Below are 13,526 nucleotides of genomic sequence, written 5' to 3' on the forward strand. Positions count from 1 at the left end.
CTTGGCAATGTAATTGGAGAAGAAACATGGAGGAATTCATCTGGAAATTGCAGAAACTAATCGCCTTTCAATTATAAATGTAGAGCAATGCAAATTCGAAGTGAAAAATTGCAAGAGAAGAAGAGAATGGGTAAAAATTTCAGAGGTTCTATTGGAAGCGGGAAAGTTATTACAAAACTGAAAAACAAAAAAAAAATGAATTAAAAGTGCTTCCAAGTCAGCCCCTGCAGGCCTCTATAAACAGTAGTCCTAAAAGAGCAAAACTGAATGGGCCAGAGCTGGGCCGAAAATAAATACAACAAAATCGCAAAACAAAAGCTAGACAAAAGCTATACAAAAGTCTAAACTTCTAAAATTCGTAGAAAATAGCTCCAGACTCCAAAGAGCACGATCCATATGTCCAAATTGAAGCTCTGGAAGTAAGGAATCCAATGCAAAAAGAATGAGCCAAAAAGGATATTTACAAAAACAGTTATGGCCAAATTAGTAACTAAAGGTCAGAATAGAAAATATGAACAAAAGTATAGTATTTACGAAAATTCCTAATTAACATGATAAATGCAAAAACATATTAAATGGAAGAAATAAGGGAATGAAAAGACATGCAAAGGATGCAATAAGACTAAAAATGTGAGAACAAAATATGAGCTATCAGTGGCTGTTGCCTGAATGGAGGCTGATATTTGCCTACAGCAAGTTGAAATGAAGGTTGGAGAGATCATCCAAATCTGATGGTGCTGATTTGGAGCTCTATATTGCTGCTGTTGGTTTGTGTAGATTCCAGAAACATTCGCCTCTGTCTCTTGCAATGTAGGCATGAATCTGTAGGGTGCTTAGTGGAAGTACATATGCCACAGACTCTTACTGGTTGCTCACTTACTGCACTTACTTGTTGTTGACCAATTGCCAAATGCCTCACCATGGTGGTCAACTCGTTGATTTTGTTTTCCAGCCTCTGATTTTCCACACCATAAACAGTACTAGTACCAAGACCAAGTGCTATCTCATTCACTCCCTTAGTAGCTCCTCTGAATCCAAATTGTTGAGTGTTGGCTGCCATGTTTGTAATAAGTTGCCTTGCAGCGTGTGGTGTCTTATCCATCAATGCTCCTCCGCTTGCCGCATCTATCATACTCCTATCCATCAAAGTTAGTCCCTCATAAAAATATTGAATTAGTAATTGCTCACTTATTTGATGGTGGGGACAGGTAGCACACAACTTGTTGAATCTCTCCCAGTAGTCATACAAAGTCTCCCCATTCAGCTGCCTTATACCACAAATCTCTTTCCTTATTGTTGCAGTTCTGGAGGCAGGGAAGAATTTTTCCAGAAATAACCTCTTCATTTGATTCCATGTAGTGATTGTTGAAGGTAGGAAGTAAAGCCAGTCTTTTGCAACACCATCCAAAGAGAAAGGAAACGCCTTCATCTTTACATGGTGTTCAAGCACTCCTTGAGGTCTCATGGTGGAACACACCACATGAAACTCTTTTAAATGCTTATGAGGTTCTTCACCTGCAAGTCCATGAAACTTTGGCAACAAATGGATAAGTCCAAATTTAAGCTCATAGGAAATTGTTTCGTCTTCAGGATATTGGGCACACCATGACTGATACACAACATTAGGTGTGGCCAATTCCTTCAAAGTTAGCTCAGGGTTATCAGTCATATTCTCAATTTCAAGTTCATATTCACTAACAGTAGGATTAACAATTTCAGAAGAAACACCAAATACACTACCACTGTTTTTGCTAGCTCTTATCCTACAAAGTGTTCTTTGTATCTCAGGATCAGGTTGATTCACTACACTAGGGTTGGCCCTGGTCATGTAAGGTTAGAACCAACAAGAACAACAAGCAATCAATGAATGCACAAAGTAGGTTTACAAAGCAAGTACCATTAAAATGCAAGATATGAATGAAGTGGGACCATGATAAATCTCTTTTTGGTATAGAAAAACACCACAAAAAATTTCATATTTTTTTGAATTGATTTACTATGGAAACTAGAAGCCTAAAATCAAGAAAAATAGGTCAATAAATGCTGAAAAATAAAAAACTTTTAGAAAACATGCGATTTTTGAAAGTTGGGGCAGCCTTAACCAGCAAAGTTGGTTGCAGTAGTTAGGAAATTTTTTTCTACCCCAAAGTCATGTGTGGTGGGTTAATTTTTGACATTCCTAGCAAAACTTATGGCACTTTTAAGTTTCACAAACTTTCTCTTGGCCACCACAATGTATCTCTTTTTCTATTAATGATTTTTGCAATCTACCAACTCTAAACACTAATAGACACTAAAAGAAATGTGGACACAAAAATTTAGATCAAAATTCAATCTCTAGGTATTTTTTTGGAATTTTTCAAAATCTGATGAATAGTGCATGAACAGTAATATATGATATCAAAATATGCAGCAACTATGTTTTTCGCATGCAGCCACAACAATTGAGCCAATCACAATCACACACTCAATTGCAATTAAATAATGGAATAGACAATCAAAGGATCATGAATAAACATTAAAACATGAATTGATCAACGCACACATATGAATTGAAATGCAAAACTAAATTTGCAAACGAACAGAGAAACATAAACACAATACGCAGAACGGAATAGACGAACAAAATGAACTATGAAATAAAAATACAGATGAAATGAAGCACAAACACAGAAACACCAAATCAGTTAGTACACATGATGAAATAAAAACAAATTGACTTATGTCCCTGGCAACGGCACCATTTTGATAACCATGTCGAAATGGTATCAAACAAACTAGATTTTCTTAAAAATTTTGCAATACAAGGAGTAAACCTAGGTCATCTCACAAGGACACAAGATACATTCTATTTCTGGTTCCATCATGTGATTTCATATTAGCTTAGAGAAGGATTGTTTTAAATTAAATTGTAAACAACAGAAAAGAAAAGAACAAGGAATAATTATAACGAAACGAACTATGAAATTCAACCAAATCAAGATCTCAATCACTACAACGCAATTCTCATTGTTACACGAATATAATTCCAACGAATTTCCAATCAACACTAATTCAATACAATATTAATAACCCAAAATCTAAATCTAGATTATGAATTTCATCAAAACAAGAACTGCAATCACAAATCCAATTCTTTAACAAAATTCAAAACAATTGATTTATTGAATTAGGTGAATTCATTTATTTCAAATCTGAAATTCTCATTCTCTGTTTATAATGCAAACGAAAAATCAATATCATGAAAAACGTAATTATCCTAATCAGAAAAGAGGATGAAAAGCGCGAATTCGATAGAACCTAACCCGAAACTCAAACGCAATGTTGTTCTTGAAACCTTGAACCGATTGATGGATTAACCTTGCTTCATGATCATGTTTGCTTCGGCCAAAACTAGAAAATATGAAAAGATGGAAGGTAGAGAGACGAAAATAAAGGAAAGAATTTAAAATAAAGGCTTTTGTAATTCTGAAAAATTGCGGGGAAAAAAAAACAAGGATTCGTACATAGAGTCATAACCTCTATTTAAAGATAAAATAATTGGGCTTAATTAAGGCCCAACTCCCTAATGAGTTTCCTAAACACCTAACTAAGTAAAAGACATAATAATTGGGCTTAATTAAGAGCCAACTTCCTAACTAAGTAAAATCAACAATACAATCAAATTCTGAAAATTTTAGTGCAGGGCCGCAACATTGTGACGCAATTTTGGACTTGAAGATGCTCGAACTGGGATTTGCTCCCAACAGAGAAGTTGTAGATCTATGTCTTATCTTTCTAGGGACACCAATTTTGTCCAATTCCGAGTAGTGTAGCTCCAGATATGGTCTTTGTAAGAAACTGTGTCAAAATAAGAAATTATGGCAGGAATTAAGAAAGATTTATATTTAAATCCTAAATTACTTACTAATACAAATCTAAACTAACACATCAAAATAATGCACTAATGAAGCACAATTAAACCAAAAACATGGAAAGAAAGATGTACTAAAATATGACTATCATATACCGTAGTGTCCATGAGAGTACGCACTCAATGTATTAGATTGATTGGCACTATATGTCATTATATTTTTTTTTAACGAAAACATTGAATTATGAGTTGTTGTAATTGCATTCTGGACTATGAATCTTGGTTGTATGAATTTATTTTATTTCATGAAATTATGAAGAATGAATCAAGAATTTACAGGAGGCAAAGGAACTCCATTAACATTGTATTAATATAGGTAAAAAGAATTCCTAAGGAACCACTATTTAAATAAAAGCTTAAATGAGAATTTTGAGGGAAAATGATGACCTTATATTCTTACTCTTTTTTTTTCCTTCTATGTAATGGACTAGATACCTTCTTAAAAATAAAAATAAAATAACATAATACAATAATTAGAAATATTAACCAATAAGTTCGATTAGAGTAGACTAGATTGTACCTACACACCATGTTCAGTGAGAAAATGTTAATAATCATGTGAATACACATATTTTTTTGTTTGATTCTAAATTATTATTGTGAATGAAGTGTGTTGTTTAAAATAGATGTGATACACATGCTTGTGATATTTTAATTGGGTCTAGTTTGTTGTTATAATTGAAAAATATTGTTTAAGATAGATTAGTGGTTACTTATCTATTATTCTGTTTGGGTCAGATTGTTATTTTAAAGTAATATATGCCAAATAATTGAAAATAATTATAAGTACCATGTGACATTTAGAATGGTAGTATGGTATTCATTATTTATTCATTGTATTATCCATGTGAGGACGAAGAAGAGTCAAGGCAACAGTATAGCACAACTGAGGAATGCCTGTGTTTAGGTTCAAAGGGGGACCTTGGGGGTAGTAAGGGGGGATAACCCAATGGTGTGGAGTAGCTCGCCACAGCCGGGTCACGTCACCAACAAGCCCTTACTAATCCTAACGTAAACACCCATTACCAAGGATCGTGGTAGTCTTATCCCAAATTAGTAAGAATATTGTGCTTTTGATTATGGGGAATGAGGACTCCGACCGCCTTGACTGGAGGGACAATGGAAGTCAGAGGAAGTGTAGATTACTAGTTATATGTATTCCATTGCATAAATTCATTTAAATACTTATGATTATATGATGTATGTCAATAATGTTTGATAGGGTGATGTTTTGTTGACAAAATGTAGTGTCTTTTGTTAGCCCGATACATAATTGTGAACATTATATGAATGATTATTGTTTGGGACTCACCTTTTTGCTTATTCCTTCTTCTTTTGTTTTCCTTTCTTGTCCTGTTTGTTTCTTGCATTCCCAGATGACTACCGATCAGGCGAAGATCTGGATAATGGACAGCGACGAGGAAATGTGGCTCTATGATCTGCAAACACATCATCACATATTCAAAGGACTAGTGACCATGGGCGTGGGACCCATAACTGATGAGGGCTGGAAGTCCTATTAGAACCATAGCCTCCTTGCTGAGATTTATATGCCATTACGAGAGGCTGAGCCTCATTTACCCTTCTCTGTCCTTCCCTCATTTCCCCGTCTTCTGTATATGTACAAATTCCAGACCCTCATAGAGACCCAGAAAGAGAAAGACTCCTATGAATTCTGAAACTTCACCTACTTCCAGATCAGAACCTTTACCTGAGTCTGAGTGGAAAGACATCCCTATTATTGAAGCTTCCATCCGACATATACCATCCAACCCTACTAGTGCCCCTCCTCCACCTCCAGGTGAAGCTGGACTCTCCGTACGACGTCCATCAGCACCACCACCTCAGTCTTACTCTCCACCTCCCATAGTTGGATAGGTAGATAGTGACGACGAGTAACCTCTTTCCCTCGAACCTCAAACGGGAAACGACCCCTCTACTTCTGGTGGAATAGAGTCTGATCTAGTGAAGACTCTCTTCCGATAGAGTTTTACTTATGATTATATACCGTTATGGATTTTGAAACTGCTCATAGTATGGGTTGTTTTGTCGCTTTTTGAAAAATTATGTACTAAGGGTCTATTTTGATGTGTATATACTTATGGGTTTGTATGGATGGGTGCTTTAGATAACCCTCTTTACAATTATATGTGAATGCTTGATACTTTAATATACCTTCATGTAAACCACAATGTCTACAGGTTTATCTTAATATGGTTGGTTATTAACGAACATGCATGTTATGCACGCACCATGAAGACCTATTTTAGAGGTAGTATTGTGTCATGACACTGTGTGCCAATCCAGAAGAATATTTTTCTCCCCCACACGTGAATCTACATTTATGGAAAATGTTTGTGGGTTGGGGTCTGTACGTTTGAAAGCTTTGCAAAATGTTTGAATAGGGCAAATGAGAAAATATTCTAAGTTGTTTAATTCAAACATGGAACGAAAAGATACTGTGGCTAGGTTTTCACTTTGTTGTTGATGTTTTTATTTAGAGATTCGAGCCTGCATTACTATATATTTAAACAAGCTTTCTGCAGAATTTGAGTTGACCTAAAAGGACTTCAGTGAAAATGTTTGACATGAAATTTTTGAATGTGATTGTCTAATATTAGTTGATGCTCTGTACTAGATTAAATGTTTGACAAATTTCATGCCAAATAGTTCTGCATTATTCTGATGAAAAGTCTATTTACTGAATTGAAGAATTCTATGAAAAGTTGAAAACTTGAAAATGTCCTTCTGCGTTACCCTATTTTTTTGTGATAGTGTGCATTTTGAAATTGCAATTGAGAATAAATATTACAATCTATCTTAGTGTCATTGCTAAATGCTGTGCATCTATAATTTTCACATATGTGTATGGATAATTGCATTAGCCTAACAACAGAATGCATTTTAACTTGTGTAACGATGAACCCATAATTTACTAGTATTTCAATATAGTTTTAACCCATTTGATAAGGAAAATATGTTAGAAAAAGCAGAAAAACTCATAAAAATATAGACATTGAAGATTTTCTTTAAATACATAGTTGTTTTATCATTTGTGAATTTTCTGTGTAGAATTTAAGAATTTTATCATGTTTTTTAAGGAAAATCTGAGCCAAGTGCATGAAAGATGGAAGATCAATGGAATGATAGAGGAAAAGTGGCAATTCTGGACTCAAAGAACAAGATTAATAGAATGAAAACTGGACGTGATCACTATTGTTAGTGAAAGTGATCATTCCAGAGCATAAATAAGGAATATAGTATGGGCATGGTCACTCTTATCAATGAAAGTAAGTGTTCCAAAGAGTTTCTCATAACAACACAATGGGCGTTACCACTCTTGTTGGCGAAAGTGAGTGTTCCAGAGGACTTCAATCTCAACGAACTTGTGCGTGACCACTCTCGCTGGCAAAAGTGAGCATTCCAGGAAGCTTCACACATAGCGAGTAGCGCGTGGTTACTCTTGCTGGCAAAAGTGGATGTTCCAGAGAGAAGTGTATTAGGACAAGTTGCACGTGGTCACTCTTGCTAATGAAAGTGAACATGCGCACTACTCAACATCCTGCATTGTCACTTTTAACACTTTGAAAGAGAAATTAATTTCTGCACTTGTACTTATCAAACCTGATTGGGAGTTACCTTTTGAGTTGATGTGCAATGCTAGTGATGTAGCTATAGGAGCAGTTTTAGGCCAAAGAAAAGACAAGAAACTGCATGTCATTCATTATGCTAGTAGAGTTCTTAACACTGTACAAATTAACTACACTACTACTGAAAAAGAACTCTTAGCTATAGTTTTTGCATTTGACAAGTTTTGGTCTTATTTGATAGGGTCCAAGGATGCTAAACCCAGATTAATAAGGTTGATTTTACTCCTTCAAGAATTTGAGTTAGAGATCAAAGACAAGAAAGGGAAGGAGAATGGAGTTGCTGACCACTTGTCAAGATTACCACTTGAGACCATACCATTTGAGGTAGAGTAGATAAAAGAAGAGTTTCCAGATGAGAGCTTATTCAAGATTGAATCTTAGCCATGGTTTGCTAACATTGCCAACTTTAAGGCTGCACATCATGTTCCAAATTGGATGAGTTGGAAGCAAAGAAAAAAATTCTTTCATGACAGCAATTACTATGTGTGGGAAGATCCATTGTTGTTCAAAATTGGAATAGATGGACTACTGAGAAGGTGCATACCAGAGGAAGAGCAGGAAGATGTTTTGTGGCACTGTCATAGTTCAAAATATGGAGGACACCATGGTAGTTCAAGGACAGCAGCCAAGGTCCTGCAATCTGGTCTTCTTTGGCCCACATTGTTTAAGGATGCCAAGAACTATGTGGAGAGATGTGATAGATGCCAGAGAATGGGAAATATTTCTAGGAAACATGAGATGCCATTGCAAAACATAATTGAGGTAGAGCTATTTGACACATGGGGAATAGACTCATGGGTCCTTTCCCTAGCTCATTTTCAAATGAATACATGTTAGTAGCAGTGGACTGTGTGTCAAAATGGGTGGAAGCAGTTCCTACCAAGTCAAATGATGCAAGAACTGTTGTTTCATTCATCAAAAAGAACATCTTCTCAAGGTTTGGAATGCCCAAAATTTTAATAAGTGATGGAGGAAGCCATTTCTACAACAAGTACCTGGAATCAGTCCTAGAAAAGTATGGAGTCAAGCATAGAATAGCTACACCCTACCACCCTCAAACAAATGGCCAAGCAGAGATTTCCAATAGGAAAATAAAACAGATTTTAGAGAAGGTGGTAAGCACTTCATGGAAGGACTGGTCTAAGAAAGTGGATGATGTTTTATAGGCATACAGGGCAGTCTTCAAGACACCAATTGGCATGTCTTATCAGTTGGTGTATGGTAAGGCCTGGCACTTGCCAGTGGAGCTAGAACATAAAGCCTTTTGGGTTGTGGAATGGTTGAATTTTGACCAAGCAAGTGCAGGAGAAAAAAGACTACTACAGCTTTATAAATTGGATGAGTTCAAGCTCAATGCTTATGAAAATGCCAAATTATACAAGGAAAGGACCAAGAAGTTGCATGATAAAGTTATCTTGAAAAGGGATATTAAACCTGGGCAATCAGTTTTACTTTTCAATTCAAGGTTAAAGTTGTTTCCAGGGAAATTAAAATCTAAGTAGTCTGAACCTTTTGTGGTGAAAGAGGTCTCACCATATGGTGCTGTACTGATAGCAGATCCCAAGGATGGCAGAGAATCAAGATGAATGGACAAAGACTAAAAATCTACCATGGAGGTCAAGTGGAGAAAGCCAAAGTGTGTATGAAACTGGTTCCTCTTGAGTGAGGAACAATTAACGTCAAGCTAGTGATGTTAAAAGAGCACTTTGTGAGAGGCAACTCACAATTCTAACTCATTTTAAGCTTTTTGTATTGTTTTAGAATTTTCATTACTCATGTTCTTCAATTTCTAAAATTTCTGCAATTTGATTCTGCTGCATATCTCTGCTGAGGTGAATTTGGTACTTGATTTGAGAGTTAATGTTTAGAGTGTGTATTGAAAGGATTAGAGTGTGATAAGTGAGCTATTTGAGGGTTGAGACGCAATTAACTAATGAGAGGAGTCATTGTTTTGTAGGAAAGGAGCTACGCAAAGAAGCAATTTGATGTTCCCCTATGCAACAATCACTTTTGCTGATAAAAGTGATCACATAGAGGTAGAAAGGTTAACACACTCCTCTGGAACGCTCACTCTCACTGATGAGAGTGATTACGCAGAGCCAGATGGGAAAATAACCTCTCTGGAACATTCACTTTTCCTAGAAAAAGTGGCTATGCTCAGGTAAGTAAAAGTTATCCCTTTGTGCGTTATCCCTTTTATTGAAAAAAGTTATCATATAGCTTGTGCGTTATCACTCTGCCCAGCAATAGTGATAACGCGCTCTTCACTGAAAAAAAGATATTAATTCTCTAGAACGCTCACTCTGGTTAAAAATAGATGCATTTAATTTTGTAACATTCACTTTTCTTTTTGAAAGTGGTCACGTGCTCAAGCGTGGCTATAAAAATAACTAAGAGTGAACACGCGCACACACCTTCACCCTAAAAATCCTCTTTCTCTCTAACCATTCTCTGCAATCTCAATCCCTGTGTGTGTCGACCTAGCAGCAACAAGCATTTCCCATACATTCCTGCATCTTCTTGCAAGGTACGCTTACCCTCATTTCTTTGAAACTGTGGTTAGGGTTTTCTGTGTTTGATGTTTTGGGGAAAATGTTGAATCGGGTAATGGGGAAATGTTCTGAGGTTATTTGATTCAATAATAGGATGGGCAATATTCGGAATAAATTTTCCCTACCATGGATGATGGTTCTTTTAGGGATAGTCGAACCTACATTGCACACTTTATGAACCAAATCTCTGCAGAACCTAAGTTGAGCTAAATAATTTTCTCTGAAATATGGATTGATAAGTGTTGAATATGATTATCTACAAGTATCTACTAATTTGAAATATAATTGAATGTTCAAAATTGTCATGAATCATCAACTCTGCATTATTTTGCTAAAATAGCATCATGCTGGAATAGATTAGGGTGCAAAACCATGCTGAGCATTAGTTGAAATCTGAAATTAGCTCTCTGTGTTACCATATTTTTCTGTGAGAGTGTGCACTCTGAACTTACAAATTAGGGATATCAAATTAAAATTTCTCTGAATGTGGTTGTTAAATAATGTGCATCTGTGCTTTTATATTTGCATATTGACATACCCTGTTCTGCTAAAATTTATTTATTTTTTATTGAAATTACAAAGTCTTATTGAAAAATTAATTGACAATATGAAATTATCCCTATGCATTACCCTGATATGTTCTAATAGTAAATGCATTCTAAACTTTCAATTTAAGGATACAATTAAAAATTTCTCTGAAGATTCGTTACTCAATACTGTGCATCTGTGTTTATATACCTACATATTGAAATACCATGACAACAAATTGCATGTTAACTTGTTAGAAATATAGCAGCAGTTTGTATTTTGTACCTCTGAGTTTGCAAAATTAACTTGCCAAATTGGTTCTTTATTGCAGAAAACTGAAAATGGCAAGGACATCAAACAACACTCCAGTTGGATCTTCTAGGAAAACTCAAGCTGGATCCTCCAGGGGCACTATAAGATCAAAGAGGGGCAGAATGGATGGAGCTTCAACTTCCAGGCCAATTGAAGTGCATGACCCCAGGTTTAGGAGTCTTGCCCATGAGAACTTCTTCAGGGAAAATATTTTGAGGACAAAGATTGTCCCAGACAGAGCTTTTGAAATAGCTGGAGACAACTATCCTGAATACAAGGAGGAGATCCAGAAGAGGGATTGGGACTCTTTCTGCTCATTAGCTGGCATGGGTTGGAGGGAAATAACTCAAGAATTTTATGCCAATGCTATGAGATTCAAAAGAGACCAAATCCCTAAATTTCACACAATGGTAAAAGGGATAAGGGTGGATTTTACTCCTGCAAATATCAACAGAGTCCTGAATATCAACTCTGCAAAGCAACCAGGGCAGCTGGAGTTCAGTTCATTCAAGAATAGTCCTGACATAGACTATGTGCAGATCCTGGAGAAGATTGGAAGGCCAGGAACAACTTGGAAGTTGAACCAGTCCAACAAGCCCAAATGCATTGTCACCAAACAACTGCTGCCATTTGCCAAAGTGTGGAGCACTTTCATTTTGAACTTCTGTATGCTAATCAAGCACAGTTCAACATTGGCTATGAAGAGGGCAGAACTTCTTTTTGCAATAGTTAATGATATGTATATTGATGTGGGAGAGGTCATCAGTGAATGCATTCTAAATATTCTGAAAACCAACAGAGATTCACTTACCTTTCCTTCATTAATAACCTTACTTTGTGAGGATGCAGGGGTTGAAGTTAAAGATTACCAAGAGAGGATTAGATTTGTTCCTCCTATTTCTGTATCCATTGTGAAGGAAATCTATGCCACCACCTCCTGCACTTCAGCAACCCCTATTCCCTCTCAGTTCAGAAAGGAAAAGCCCATGATGATGAAGGACATCCTGCATCTGATGGCTGAACTCCACAACAATGTCAAGGCTGGAATTATGCTAATAGAGTGCGTCATGCTGAATATTGGTCAGAAAATGGGAATGACCAAGGAGGAAATGTACCATACTCCTGATTTGGCAGAGAATGCTCAATGCCTTCACTCCTCAATTTTTAAGGATCTGCCAATCTACAAAACTCACTTCTCACAGCCAGCTGAAGAAGTGGTGGAGGAGGAAGAAGAGGATGAAGAAGAAGAATCAGAGGAAGAAGCAACCTTAGATGAAGAGGATGAAGCAAAAGATTAGATTAGGACTTTTAATTCTGTTTGTTTTTAATTTCACTTTATGTAATTTTTAACAATTAGGAGTTTTTATTTCTGTAAATGCAGTTAGTTGTTCGAAACAATTTTAATACTTTTCAGTTGTAATGAAGTTCAATTTCTTCTAGTTTTAAAATTCTACAACTTTAATTACTTTACTTTTTTGATAATTGATGAAATTTTTGGTGATTTGTGCAGAAAATGTCACAATCACACAACACTCAAACATAATGGATGTTGACACTTTCACAAGCTGCCATGAAAGTGGGGTTAATTCTCTACCTCTTATTCATGTGTTAGCTTCACAATACACTAAAAAATGTTCAGAAAAAAAAAAACAAAAATTAGTATCGATATTGAACTATTTTCTGTGAATCAAATGAAGTCTAATTGATAATTCTGTGAATTTTGTTTGAATTTTCTTTTCAAGTTGTTTTTTCCATTCTCAAAATGAAATCACACTTGTATTTTCAAAATGAGGCAGTCTTGCTACTATGTGCATATAATTCTAAAAAAATAACTTGTGAGTTCATTGATTAACATGTTCACTTACAAATCCCTAGTGAGACTTGAACTGCATGCTTTTCTTTCATGTGTGATTAATCATAATTTTGTTGCACCCTCTAGAACTTGCCTTGTTTCTTGATTGAATATGCAATTTTATAGTTCTCACATATATGATGGAGGCCTTGTTTGATTATGCCTAGTCAGCCTAAATGAACCTCCCTTTGTGCTTGACTATCTTAGTTCACCCCTTTGAGCTTAATATCCCTTTCTTGATTTTCCCTCATTATAAGCCTTATTGAAAAACCAAATTTCCCATTCAAAGGAAAAGAGGCATATTGAGTCTGATCAAGGAGGAGTGTAAAACTAAGTTTGGGGTGGCATCCAGATTTCTATTTGCTTGAGGACAAGTAATGTTCTAAGTTTGGGGTGGAGAATAGCAAAGCTATCTAAGTTTTGATTTCAAAAAGAAAGAAAGAAATAGCAAAGTGCTGCAGAAAGATATGCAGCAAAGTTGTGGAAATAGCAAGTTGTGAGTTCAGGAGAAAGATTTGCAGCAAAGTACTGTAGAAAAAGGAAAAGAAAATCAATGAAAAGAAAATAGTGAATGAAAGCAAGAAAAGAAAGAAGAAAAATTGGAATTTTGCTGCATGAATAAATCTGTGTGCTGTGTGCTGCATAATATAGAGAATTAGTGAGAAATAATGCAGTTCCATGCTAGTTTTAAATTCATTCACTCAAAATGTCTCTGATCT

At 35.8% G+C, this 13,526-nt stretch overlaps 1 non-coding gene across 1 annotated transcript; it reads left to right on the forward strand.

Annotated features, from left to right (window-relative positions):
- Positions 1-1,190: 1,190 nt before the first annotated feature.
- LOC113864076 lies at positions 1,191-1,297 on the forward strand. Its single transcript, XR_003504680.1, has one exon. It is a non-coding gene; the product is annotated as a small nucleolar RNA R71 (small nucleolar RNA).
- Positions 1,298-13,526: the final 12,229 nt, after the last annotated feature.

The sequence above is a fragment of the Abrus precatorius genome, unplaced genomic scaffold (genome assembly GCF_003935025.1).
Source record: "Abrus precatorius isolate BTA unplaced genomic scaffold, Abrus_2018 Scaffold3, whole genome shotgun sequence".
Taxonomy (NCBI): Eukaryota; Viridiplantae; Streptophyta; class Magnoliopsida; order Fabales; family Fabaceae; genus Abrus; species Abrus precatorius.